Source organism: Leptidea sinapis, chromosome 31 (genome assembly GCF_905404315.1).
Source record: "Leptidea sinapis chromosome 31, ilLepSina1.1, whole genome shotgun sequence".
NCBI lineage: Eukaryota > Metazoa > Arthropoda > Insecta > Lepidoptera > Pieridae > Leptidea > Leptidea sinapis.
Genome location: NC_066295.1, coordinates 4,712,150 through 4,724,559, shown reverse-complemented (window position 1 = coordinate 4,724,559; position 12,410 = coordinate 4,712,150). Strand labels below are relative to the sequence as shown.

General features: G+C 32.5%; 1 non-coding gene across 1 annotated transcript; it reads left to right on the top strand.

Moving 5' to 3' along the window:
• Window positions 1–297: 297 nt before the first annotated feature.
• Trnar-ucg (transfer RNA arginine (anticodon UCG)) lies at window positions 298–370 on the top strand. The gene has a single exon. It is a non-coding gene; the product is annotated as a tRNA-Arg (tRNA).
• Window positions 371–12,410: the final 12,040 nt, after the last annotated feature.

The following is a 12,410-nucleotide window of genomic DNA, read 5'->3' as shown; positions in this document are numbered from 1 at the left end:
CGGCTTAATGTGCATGTGCCGATTCAAAGATTCAAAATATTTATTCCAAAATTTAGGCCATGATAGGTATCTTTGAATATCACACATTAAAAAATTAATCATCAAATAAAATAAATAATAAGCAACTAATATAATAATAAGTTTGTCCATATTTTCCTGTGGAGCATTCTGCTAAGAATATTAATAATTAATAAAATAGCTTCAGTTCATTTTCATAACTGAAGCAATGTGAGGGCGGATAGTTTCAAATAGCAATGCTGTGAACTAACTTTACGTAACTTTCAACCCTTCGGATATGACCGTGTGGCCTAATGGATAAGGCGTCGGACTTCGGATCCGAAGATTGCAGGTTCGAGTCCTGTCACGGTCGACAGAAAGATTTTATTTTTTTAAATTTTCTATCTCCTTTAAATAACGAAAAAATAACGATTTTTTTATAAATAACACTAAAGCTATTGCGGAAAACGAAAATTATTAATATTAAACCGACGTTTAGTGTCCATGTAAATTGTTACTGACAATCTTAAATTACCCTTATCAGACATTAGTTATTAAATATTCCATTTTTATTATTAATAATATTTACTAAACTTCAATTAAATCGGGAACTCCTTGTTGTCCTCGTTCGTTTCGTCCTTGTTTTCTTTTTCCGAAAAAAAAACAATAATACAGTGAAGGCTACGCTTGAATCATAATTTTTGACATCCATTATTAAAAGAGATAATATAATAAGGGTAGAAAATGGATTATTTAACAAATAAGCGAACGGTCATTAAGATTTGTGATATAGGTTTTTGAAAATTTTCTTACGTAAGTATAATGGAATTTTACTAATTCAACACACGTTTAAGAGTTAATTTGACAATGTCTCATTGTCACATGCAAGTTATCCAAATCGATGAGAAGTAATCATGAGAAACGAGTGCTCTAACTTAAAAAGTGATCAAATGTGCATACAAAGGGTACCATCGTACAAAATGTAACACTGTAATTTTTAAAGTACTTTTCAAAAATAAACAAGAGAAGGCGCTTAAACAATATGTATAATATTTTTAAAATTTGGAACTCATCCTATAGGTTTTTATTATTTGGTGCGCTGTCAAAACTTCAGAGTGTGTATAAAGTCAAGTTTTATGAGATCTAATCAGTTGACAGACAGACAGATGGAGTATACCACAGTACTAGTGTTTCACCACTAAATAAGTATCTTTTCCGAATTGGCAGTTATTATTTCAATAGAAAGTGTTAAAATAGTTCATAAATGAAACCTTACAAGATGAAATCTAAATATATAAGTCACTCGAGTGAGGCACAATTTGTTTCAACAACGCACAATAATCAATGAAATATAATTATTCTAGTAACTGTAACTGAAGCGCAGTAAAAGATATGCTTTTAAAATATGATTTGTTGATTACTATTTGAATTTCCGAATTACCAATATTGATAGAAAAACTGATCAAACATTGTAGATGTTTTTTTTAAACATCACAATATTTTTGTATTTATAAGTAAGTGATATTTTAATTATGTTGACTACAGAGTACACATTACGTCACAGCTGTGTGAACCATAACAGTCATGTCACTCAAAACTATTTTGGTTAATGTCATGTCAACGCTTCCTCCGTGATTAATACTGACAGTTATTTGGTTGTGGTCACGCGTGTGTTCTAGATGCGACATTTTGAGTAATTACACTGAATTTATTATGAAGTTTTCATGTTTAGTTTTTTATTAATCCACCAGTGATCATTACTTTAATACGATATTGTTTAGAATTAATTCTAAATATATAGATACAGCATGCAATTATAATTAAGTTTATAGATTAAATTAATATTGTAGTCAAGTGAATAATACATAAATTAAAATACGTATTTACTTATCACCGAAAATTATCGAAATGGAATTGTTTTAGGTCACAAGTAGTTCGATACATTAAAATATTAAGTATACTTTGTTAACATTAAAATTATTTAATTTATCACAGAAAAAGAATTTATTTGGCATTCCCAAAACTTTATTTTATTTTTAAGTGAGACCCGAAAAGGGTCTTAATTTTTGACCTTATCTTTTAGTATTTTAGACATTCTGAAAATTGGTGAATAGATTTCCTAAAGGTTTTATAAGAGCCGTTATTCTTTTGCGAGGATATCGAGAGATCATATATAACTTAATATTAGATACTAAATCTGCATTATCACAGATATTATTATGACTTCTCATATTTCAGAAATTTCAAATCCAACAAACCTCTTCTTTGGCTCAAGCTGTGTTTATTCTAGCCTTTAATTGTTCGATTTAGATTTTGATATACTTTTTTGAAAGTTTTCTGGCTAAAGTTTGAGAGAATCTTACGATTTCAACATGCCTTTAAGAATTAATAATACAATTTTGCATTTTTACATACCAGTTGTCCTTTTATCTCTCTCTCTATCTCATTTCTTTTTTGACCTATGCCATATATATTAAAATATCCTTATTTAGCCTTTAGAGATCGAGATCGCCTAAGGGGCCTGAAGGGCGCAATATTTTGTTTTCATGTAAACTAGTTTGTTTTAAATTGAAGATAATAATACAAGTTATTAATAGGACTGTGCTGCTTGTAACTACTGATAATGGAATATATTTTATAGCCTTCTAATTACAATACACTTACCTATCTTATTGCGTAAAATTATCATTAATAAGTTCCCTTAATTCCACTTCATCAAATAACACTTTTATTGTTCAAAACAGCTCATATTATATAGATATAACAATTATTGATATTTAATTATAAATTTTATAATTTTACATAGCAGCTCAATAGGCAGGGTCACTAACCAATGGGCTATACAGGCTACAATTACAAGCCTATCAAATGAAAGATGTGTGCTGAAGAATTCACATGAAACACAGCGAATTTATCAATACCAGTTACAACTGTTTATTGTTCTCTAATGATATAGTTATAACAATTGCGATGGACTAAAGTATGATTGTGAATGTGATCACACTCTGTTAGTACACTCGAGCATACTTTAAATACAAATCAGTTAAATGTACCCACCGTAGACAAATATTACTTCATACTCGTCGAACCATTAATATTGCAAAAGTATAATTTTTTATTTTAACTTTTATGGGCTGAACTAATAGTAAAAAATTATGTGTCAGGAAGGAATTAGTAATTAAAATACAGTTAATAATTATATAATTTTAATTAATATTTATAAGCATTGGTTATGTAAGTTTAATTAATCTAGATTTAAACATTAATTTCGTTTTTACCACTATGTTAATTACCTATGTCAAGCATTCGTCTATGTTCACAGCTGTATGTTTCTAAATCTTAAACTTCACTGGAACTAGCGTCGCATAACAAGGTTGTGGATCAGAATTAGAAAAGCCTTCCTTAACAAGTTTCCATCAATGGCAGAGTTCTGAGGTAGTATAAACAATCTAGCAAAAAAGCGATATGCATGAAAATGATCTTTTTTTTGAAGTGATCGACCGTGGCCCTAAGCGAGATGGAATAGAATATATTCTAGAGACTTGACAACATGTCAGATCAAAATAAATTTAACAGAAGAAAATTTTATTTATCTCTACGAAATAATATTATTATCGCAAAGGATTACGAACTCATACAACAGGCTTTATTGGAATACAATAATAAAAACAATTGTCAACCTTCATTGAGATATATCTCATGGATATTTGAGAATGAAATTCTATTTCCATAACAAAAGGTGCATATTTGAATAGCACGCAGCCCCGTGATTTTCATAAATCATTTGTTGATCCTCTTATCTGACGCTCAGCATCTGCTTTCGAACTGTATTTGGATTTACTTTATTGATTTTCATACTTTACTTTGACGCGACTTGAGGAAAATCTTTAAGTAGAAATTACAAATCTGAGTACGTTTATAATACTTAGCTTACTTAAGATCCTTTATTTGTATTTTAATATTTAGATTTTAGTAGAGAGTAATTTGAAAATTATTTATCAATAAACCGCTTTTTCATAAGACACCATTAGCTAAGTAAACATGTGACTCATTAATTAAATATTCATATAAATATAAAATTTTGTAAACAAAAATTGGCATTAGTTATAAAACCTTAATTAAATTAAACTACAGTCAAAGTAAACTCCCACATAATAATAATACTTATTAATTATTGAGCATTGTAAAAATTTTACTTAAAATATATGAATTGTGCTTTGTAAATAAATGAACAAAAAGTGTACAATATACATAGTACAACTTTACTGCTGCATTTTTCAAATTAGAATGCAATGAACCACAAAGAAGCTATCAGATCGTAGACGTGCTACGTCGAAATACTACGTTGGAACGTCGTAGCGCTACGTGCTCTCGAACACTACATTTTTCTCAAAGAATCTCTCTCAGGAATCGCAATCTAGGTGCATAGTTTCGAAATTCGCTTCGCGGTTCAAACAGTACTTTATATTGAAATTTTCTCTCAACAGGCTGGCAAAGCGGGATATAACATTTTTGATGTAGTTACAATATTCTATAACTCACCTTTAAAAAATGTAAAATAACAATATTATATTTAAATATTATTATAACAGCTTAATTATATTACATAACCAACTACTTCAAGTATTTGCTAGATTTTGTAATACATACTCATGTTTGTAGTGCATATGAATCGTTGGTGGTGAACTGAACTGTTCAACAGATAATATGATTAATAACAAATGAACAGACATGAAACTCGTCCGCAAGGATAGATATAATGCAATTCGAGTATTATACAGGAGAGTGGAATCCATAAAGTCAAAATGAAAGTCAAGTATCTTCAAACACTTAAGTTTAGCTTTTGATCGTCCGATATGGCGATTAAGATATTGTTGGAAAGATCGTGAACTTACAACCGAGCTTAACTGTGAAGGTTTATTATTATATTGGTAACTTTATCAATATTATTTTAATATTATAATCAGTTGATTAGTCGAGGTACCGTGCAAGTTTTAAATATTTTTTTGGAATCTACGTTTGAGTGTCTTCGCAATAATAATTCATTTGTCAAATTGAATAAAATAATGACAATATTATCAGTGACACACTTTTTATTGCCAATTTAAATTGTAAACAAATATTTTAATACTCAATTTGTTTCACTTAATGCTATGTAATTATTAATTTACAAATTGGGTCAATTATCTCCAATGCATTTTGTTTAATAATAATAATAAAGTGCCTTTATTAATTAACGGTATGCATTAAAACGTCAATTTAGAGTATGAAACGTGGACTTAGAACTACCAACGGGAATGCCAAATGAGTGACTCGGAGAGATATTTTAGGTTTAAGTATCGTAGTCCCTGTGTCTTGTCAGATCAGGGTTTTAAAAGTCTCATTGACTTAATCTGGAATAAGCATCGTCTCAAGTAATATCAGATGCGTGATAATACTTTCACATTCCCCGTTTTTTTATAACAGTAAGGGACGCGATGAGTAGGATGATTGGCTTGATGGTAATTGATAATGGCCTTGCCTATTACATTGTAGTGCCGATTAGGATTCCAATTAGGAATCCAATAATACGGTTCGGCACTACAATTGCGGTCGTCACCTTCAGACATAAGACGTTAAGTCTCATTTTCCCAGTAATTTGCCCACTAGTTACGGCGCCCTACAGACCGAAACATAATAATGTTTACACATTACTGCTTCAAGATAGAAATAGGCACCGTTATAGTACCCATAATCTACCCGGTACCCTGTGCAAAGAGTCTCCCGCTGCTAAACTATCATAAATCTATACTTAAGTCCTCAACAGATGACTGAGAATAGTTTTAGATATCGGAACATTGAGATACATTGCTGCTGTTGAAGTCTAGGTCCCAGATCTTTATAGACAGAAGATACAGCTTAAATTAAATTAAAAGATTTGGGTTTCGTCTAGAACTCGTTTCCTCACTTATTAAAATAAATAAAGAAGTGATACGATAGCAAGTTAGGCTCATAAATGAATTAGTATTATGCTGATAATTGTTTGTGCAATGCGGCGTGCTGCAGCAAGTTGAGTGTGGAATCATTTTATTTGCATATTTAATACAGTAAACGCTATAATTAGAATTAAATTATTCATGATGATTACTTTCTGGTTCACATCGGACAGCGTCATTGTTTACAAATTTTATTTCTAACAAATTCCAGCTTCCCTATGTTGTATTTGATATTGATAAACATTGCTGAGTCATACATTTGATAATAATAATCTTAGAGGAAACACTTCCTGATCAGATTTCAGATAAGATCTCATGTCTCGGCTTCTGACTAAAATCTCGTACGCAAAAAAAAAATCATCCCCACGGAACACCCCGTAAGGAGATTGGCTCCCCCAAAGAACTCCACAACGGTCGGTCCTGCGCTGCCCTCATCCATTGAATTCCGGCGATCTTGACCAGATCGTCGGTGTATCTGGTGGGTATATATTGTTATTGTATGTATGTATGTTTTATATTGAATGAATATTTTTCAAAATGAGACTGCAAAATCCGCTCATCTGTCAAAATGGCTGGTAAATTTGTGGCATCGTACATATTATTGTTTCCATTCAGCTGTTTCCATCTAGCAAACTTATATTCACTTACAACATTTCTAATACATTGAATTGCACAATAATTGGTCCAGAAAAACTTTTAATTTAAAATACGCTCAATATTTATTGTATATAAATTTAATTAAAATAGTTTAGATCTTATTCCACTGTAATAAGTTATATATAGCTTAAGCTACTTATTACCTTAGTTGACTTCTACAATTATTGCAATCATTATTGATCCATTTACATCCATACTTGTAAATGAAGAAACATAAAAGAGGTTAAAGAGTGATAGGTCCCTTTCAGTATTCACATAAGGAAACGAAGAAGTAGCGTGCTCTATTGAAGCTGAGAGTAGTTTACAAAGGAAAATAGGCCGTGTCAGCTTACGAGCTTATAAAAGAAGTGTGTCAGTTTTGGCTGCAGCTTGCGTTGAATATTTCACAATTCCTTTATTCCCGACGCTCCTGCATTTTGCCCTTTTACGTCACAATTTTAATGAAAATAGTCCATATCAGCGCTTGGCAGTTTGATGAAGTTCATTTTTAGATCGGTTAAGTGTGAGTAGGGCTCCGGAATCAACTGTCAATAATTAATTTAAAGCTTTAGTAAATTGTGATAATTTATAAGAAATAAATTAAATAAAAATGGAATAATAGTATTGGTGGTAGCCGTTCAAATAAAATTAACTTATAATTTTTTTTTGGTTTCTTTTACTACAGCAATTACGAGGTATGTGATACAACTCGTTTTATATAATTTATTATTGATCAATCAATCCAAGTAGTTTAATCACAGGTTTAATATATAAAATACTTAGGAGCTAATTACAGGCCTGAGTGGTAACAACTTGTCAATGAAAATCGGTTACAGCCACAATAGATTCACTTATCTTATCTTTCTTACTGTATCCCTTTGTGGTGTTCTTCTCTCTGCGAACCTTAATTTGTCAAAAATGTACATTGTATATAGTCAGAATTCTGTAAGTCTATTCTTCAAATTTCAATCCACCCTAGTGAACAGGCGGTCCGAGGTTCGAGTCTCCTTTCGAGACGCCCCGCGCCTGCGCGGCTTCGCTGTAAAAGCCTTTAGGACTATGAGCACAGAGAAGATTTTAGTCAGTAGGGGGTGTTTACACCCGAGCCCGACATATGGGCCCCGTTTCGGGGTCTTCAATAAGTAAATGTATTTCCTCCTCTCGAAAAAAAAATATTCTTCAAATAATAATTTAATATTGACACACTTTTACACGAATTATCTTTCGCCAAACTAGGTATAGCCTGTACTATGCGTACAAGACAATGATATATTTAATACAGTATACTTACTTAAACGCACATAAATACATATAAATATCCATATTAAAGAAATCAGCATTATATTGCTATCGAAATTGAGAACATGATGATGCCTTTTTCAATACCACTTGTAGTATATAATATATATATTAAAATAAGCGTCCCATAAATCTACTTCTAATCCTAAAAATCAATATTAAGTTATGTTTGACCATAAGAGTTTAATGTATCCTAATTATAATCTGTACTAATATTATAAATATTTGTTTGTTTGTTTGAACGCGCTAATCTCTGGGACTACTGGTCCGATTTGAATGATTCTTTCAGTGTTGGGTAGTCCATTTATCGAGGAAGGCTAGGCTATGTTTTTTTTTTTCAAAATTAGGGATCCGTAATAAAATTGCTATTTTGTAACACAAGGTGTAAAATCGAAAACCTATTTTTGCGTGCGCTGCAAAAACTATTAACAATAGAACAAAATGATGTACAGGCTATAATATAGGCAATATTTTATTACTTATAAAACTATCGCGTGAATTATACTTTATATGGCAAAACAACGCTTGCCGGGTCAGCTAGTATGACATAAAAAAGGTAGAAATGGTAATATAACATAAGGGTAGCAAATTTTATGAGTAAGCTATATTATATATAGCCGAATGAAAATATAAACAAAAACTACTCCATGAGGAACGACTCCAAAAATACGCTTTTAGATTTCATTTGTCACTCAATATTTACACGTATTCAGTTCAGTGTGTAGTGCGTCGCAATAACGATGACGAGACATCCTGTGCTAGCTTGAAACTGAGCTGGATATATAGAGGTGATGGACTAAGTGATGTTATTGTATTAACCGGTGATGAAAACAGATTGTTGATACAACATACACGTACACAAGATGTAATTTAAATAACTAATATAGCTCTTAACAATTATATCGCAAAACAAATATAATTATGCCTAAATATATATATATATATAGGTATGCCTTAAAAAATTGAGTATAATTTGCTGTAGATGTTAATAATATAATGAACTTTTTTATATTATTGTTCCTAGATACAGCAAAAAATTGTTTGTGGTAATTAACCAGAAAAATTAATTTCGCTTTTTTCAAAACACACACGAATTCATATAAATCTGTTGCAAAAATATTTAAAGTAATAAAAATGTGTGACCTCTCAAAAACGCTCATATAGAATTTAAACATAACGTAAAGTCTCTATTAAGTATCGCTACAGCAGCATTAAACTTACAGAAATATTTATTGTTAAATCAGAAGTTTAACACTTGACTCAATAACAACAAATATATTAATAAAGCCTTTATTGAATTCCATAACATTTACCAGTGGGAGGCTCCTTTGCACAGGATGCCGGCTAGAATATGGGTACCACAACGGCGCCTATTTCTACCTTGAAGCAGTAATGTGTAAGTATTACTGTATTTCGGTTTGAAGGGCGCCGTAGCTAGTTAAATTACTGGGCAAATGAGACTTAACATCTTATGTGTCAAGGTGTCGAGCGCAATTGTGGTGCCGCTCAGAATTTTTGGGATTTTCAAGAATCCTGAGCGGCACTGCATTGTAATGGGCAGGGCGTATCAGTTACCATCAGCTGAACGTCCTGCTCGTCTCTTTCCATATTTTCATAAAAAAAAAAACATTTCAGCTACTTAAACTAAACCAATTTTTCTGTTACTACGGTTAGTAGTACAATAAATATACTTTCATTTAATACAGCGTAATATATTATAAATAACAACTGTCTCAGCTCAATAACCTTGGTAACATATCAAAGCAAAAAGTATCTAATTTCAATTAAATGAACTTCATAAGATTGGTATTAAATAATTTAAGTTTCAGATCTCTAGTATTAGGTGTTCATACCTAGAGGAACTTCTTGTTAATGAAAGGTGCAGTAAAAGTGTTGCAATTCGGTTTAATGATCATGTATGGTATACTTACCTAACAATACGTAGTAAATAATGTATGTTTGTTGAAATATTTAAGCATTTTAAGTATTTTTTTTAATTTGAGTTCAAAACGGGTCATTTTAATTTAAATTTAAACGTAAATTATTATCATAAGTTTACGTTTTTAAATGAAGGCTCTCATTGTTCTTACCAACATTACCACGCCCACGGATATTAACGTGGAAGGTCCTGACATTGTCATTTAGGGATGAAAGAAACAGGGTGCAATTTATGGATAAGCGGGTCTTAGCGTTTTCGTATTGTTTTACGTTAAGTGTTTCTGAGGGGACCGGCTATTTATAAATTATTAGTTTTATAACGTACACGTAAAATTACTATCAGGAAGTTGTGTCTGACTCAGTCTGTCAGGCAAAAATTAAAACAATAAACTATCAGTGTAAATCAGCTTTGACATATAATCTACTTATTATTTTAATTTAATGGAAATGTTATGATCAATTTAACGATAACCGTGCTAATTGATTTAATTATTCTGAAGAAAAGACTACATATAAAACTATCAATCAAATTAATGGGAAAACAATTGGTTTTCTGCCTAGATTTGACTGTTTTACAATTGAGTGTAAAAATATTATTTTGCATTCTAACATAACATAATATAATGTATGTGTTTGCATTAAAATTAAAACACGTGAAAAAATAATCATTTGTTGCGGAGCACTGCAGCTCTTTTAGTTTTTGAATCAATTATGCATTCTATCATTTACGAAGTGCTTGCAATTTAAATAAATTGGCTGCATAGTTAGAGTCATCATATATAGCAGATATTATGTAGTATTTTATTAACCGACTTCAAAAAGGAGGAGGTTATCAATTCGATTGGTATTTTTTTATGTATGTACACCGATTACTCTGAGATGTATGATCCGATTTACGTAATTCTTGATGCAAAATAAATGCCATGTGGTCCCATAAAATTTTTACATGTTTGGCCCAGTAGTTTTCACTTTATGAACATTTATATGAAAATTTTCGTCTACCTGGATGACATAATTGCTCTCTGTGTACGGCTTTTTTTTGGCGTTTTCATTCAAGTTGATTATATATTATTATTAACTGACACTAAAACGTAAATAATAAAAATAAACCGACTTCAAAAACTGAAAAGTATCAAATAACTAAAAATTTAATTTAATACAACTCTTATGCAAACCTTTACTTTTAGATTAATAAAATACTATTTGCATAAGAGGTGTATTTGCATAATACAATTTGCATAAGAGGTGCATTAAATTAAATTTATAGTTATTTGATACTTTTCAGTTTTTGAAGTCAGTTTTTTTTACCTAGTACTCAAATAAATCCCAGTACTTTTCAATATTTTGAATATTATAATTAAACCAGTTTTGTTCTCGTATTTTCCTTTAATTAATTGTGTGGGTTTATTTTTGATCATAAAATGTCAGCAGCGCCTCATCCTGCCGTAAGACAGTAATATGTAGAAGTATAATTGAATATCAGTTGAAAGGGCGGCGCACCTAGTGACATTACTTGGCTGAGAAGACTTAAAATGTTATGTTTTAAAATAGCGAGCGCACTTAGATTTTCTGTTTTTATAATAAGCGGCACTGCAAGATTCACTTATTATAAAGTAAACATTTTGATCGTCTCGTCACTTTATCATTGAATACTCTTGGTATGGTGTAGAGGCTCTTGTTTCTCCAATTAAACCTCTTTCTTGTCCAACTACCATCACTGTGGCCACAAAGTGGGCCAATCACTACAACCAGCCCAGTCCGTTTCAAAAGTACGGCTACTTCTAACGGCGACGTCAACTTTAATTAGTTTTTTGTCGTTGGTTCGCCACTCCTATACATTCTAGTGACCGTTGCGTCCTCAGCCAGACATTCTCTGCACTTCTGTCCATTACGCCGATTGTGAAAAGGTTATTGATGTGTGATCCGTTAAGGTCCCACCATGATTCGATTTTGCCCTGTGCCACACTCGCACAGAATACCGGCGTGAAGTAGCGGCCTAGTGCCGCTATGTTTCGCATAGGTTAGTGTCGAGGACCGGAGGCCATTCCCCCCCCCCCCCCCCCCCCCCCCCCCAACAAAATATGAGAGAGCGGTATTGAAAGATAAACTACCCCAGGAGGGTACCGGATCTTGTAGAGCCGGAGAATCCCTCCCCGAGCATTGGCGCTCGGGCTGCCCCTCGTATTCTGGGGAGGGCACAGTACCGCGTATGTCACAGGATAAACAGGGCAGCAACACCACAGCACCCCGCTCCACGCTTAACGTGGACTTTTGTAACATCCGGGGAATTCACTCCAACTTAAACGCCGTCCACCACCACCTTGAGACGGCGCCGCCGGCCTTGTGTTTCCTTACGGAGACGCAGATATCACGACCTAGCGATACGTCATATTTAACGTACCCCGGGAACAAAATTGAGCATAATTTCATGCCTCATGCCGGGGTTTGTGTGTACGTTAAGGAGGATATTTTCTGTCGCCGTCTCGGCAAGTTTGACGGTAGGGACCTGTCTACTCTCTGGCTCCGCGTAGATTTAGAGGACCGCGTCCGCATCTATGCATGTGT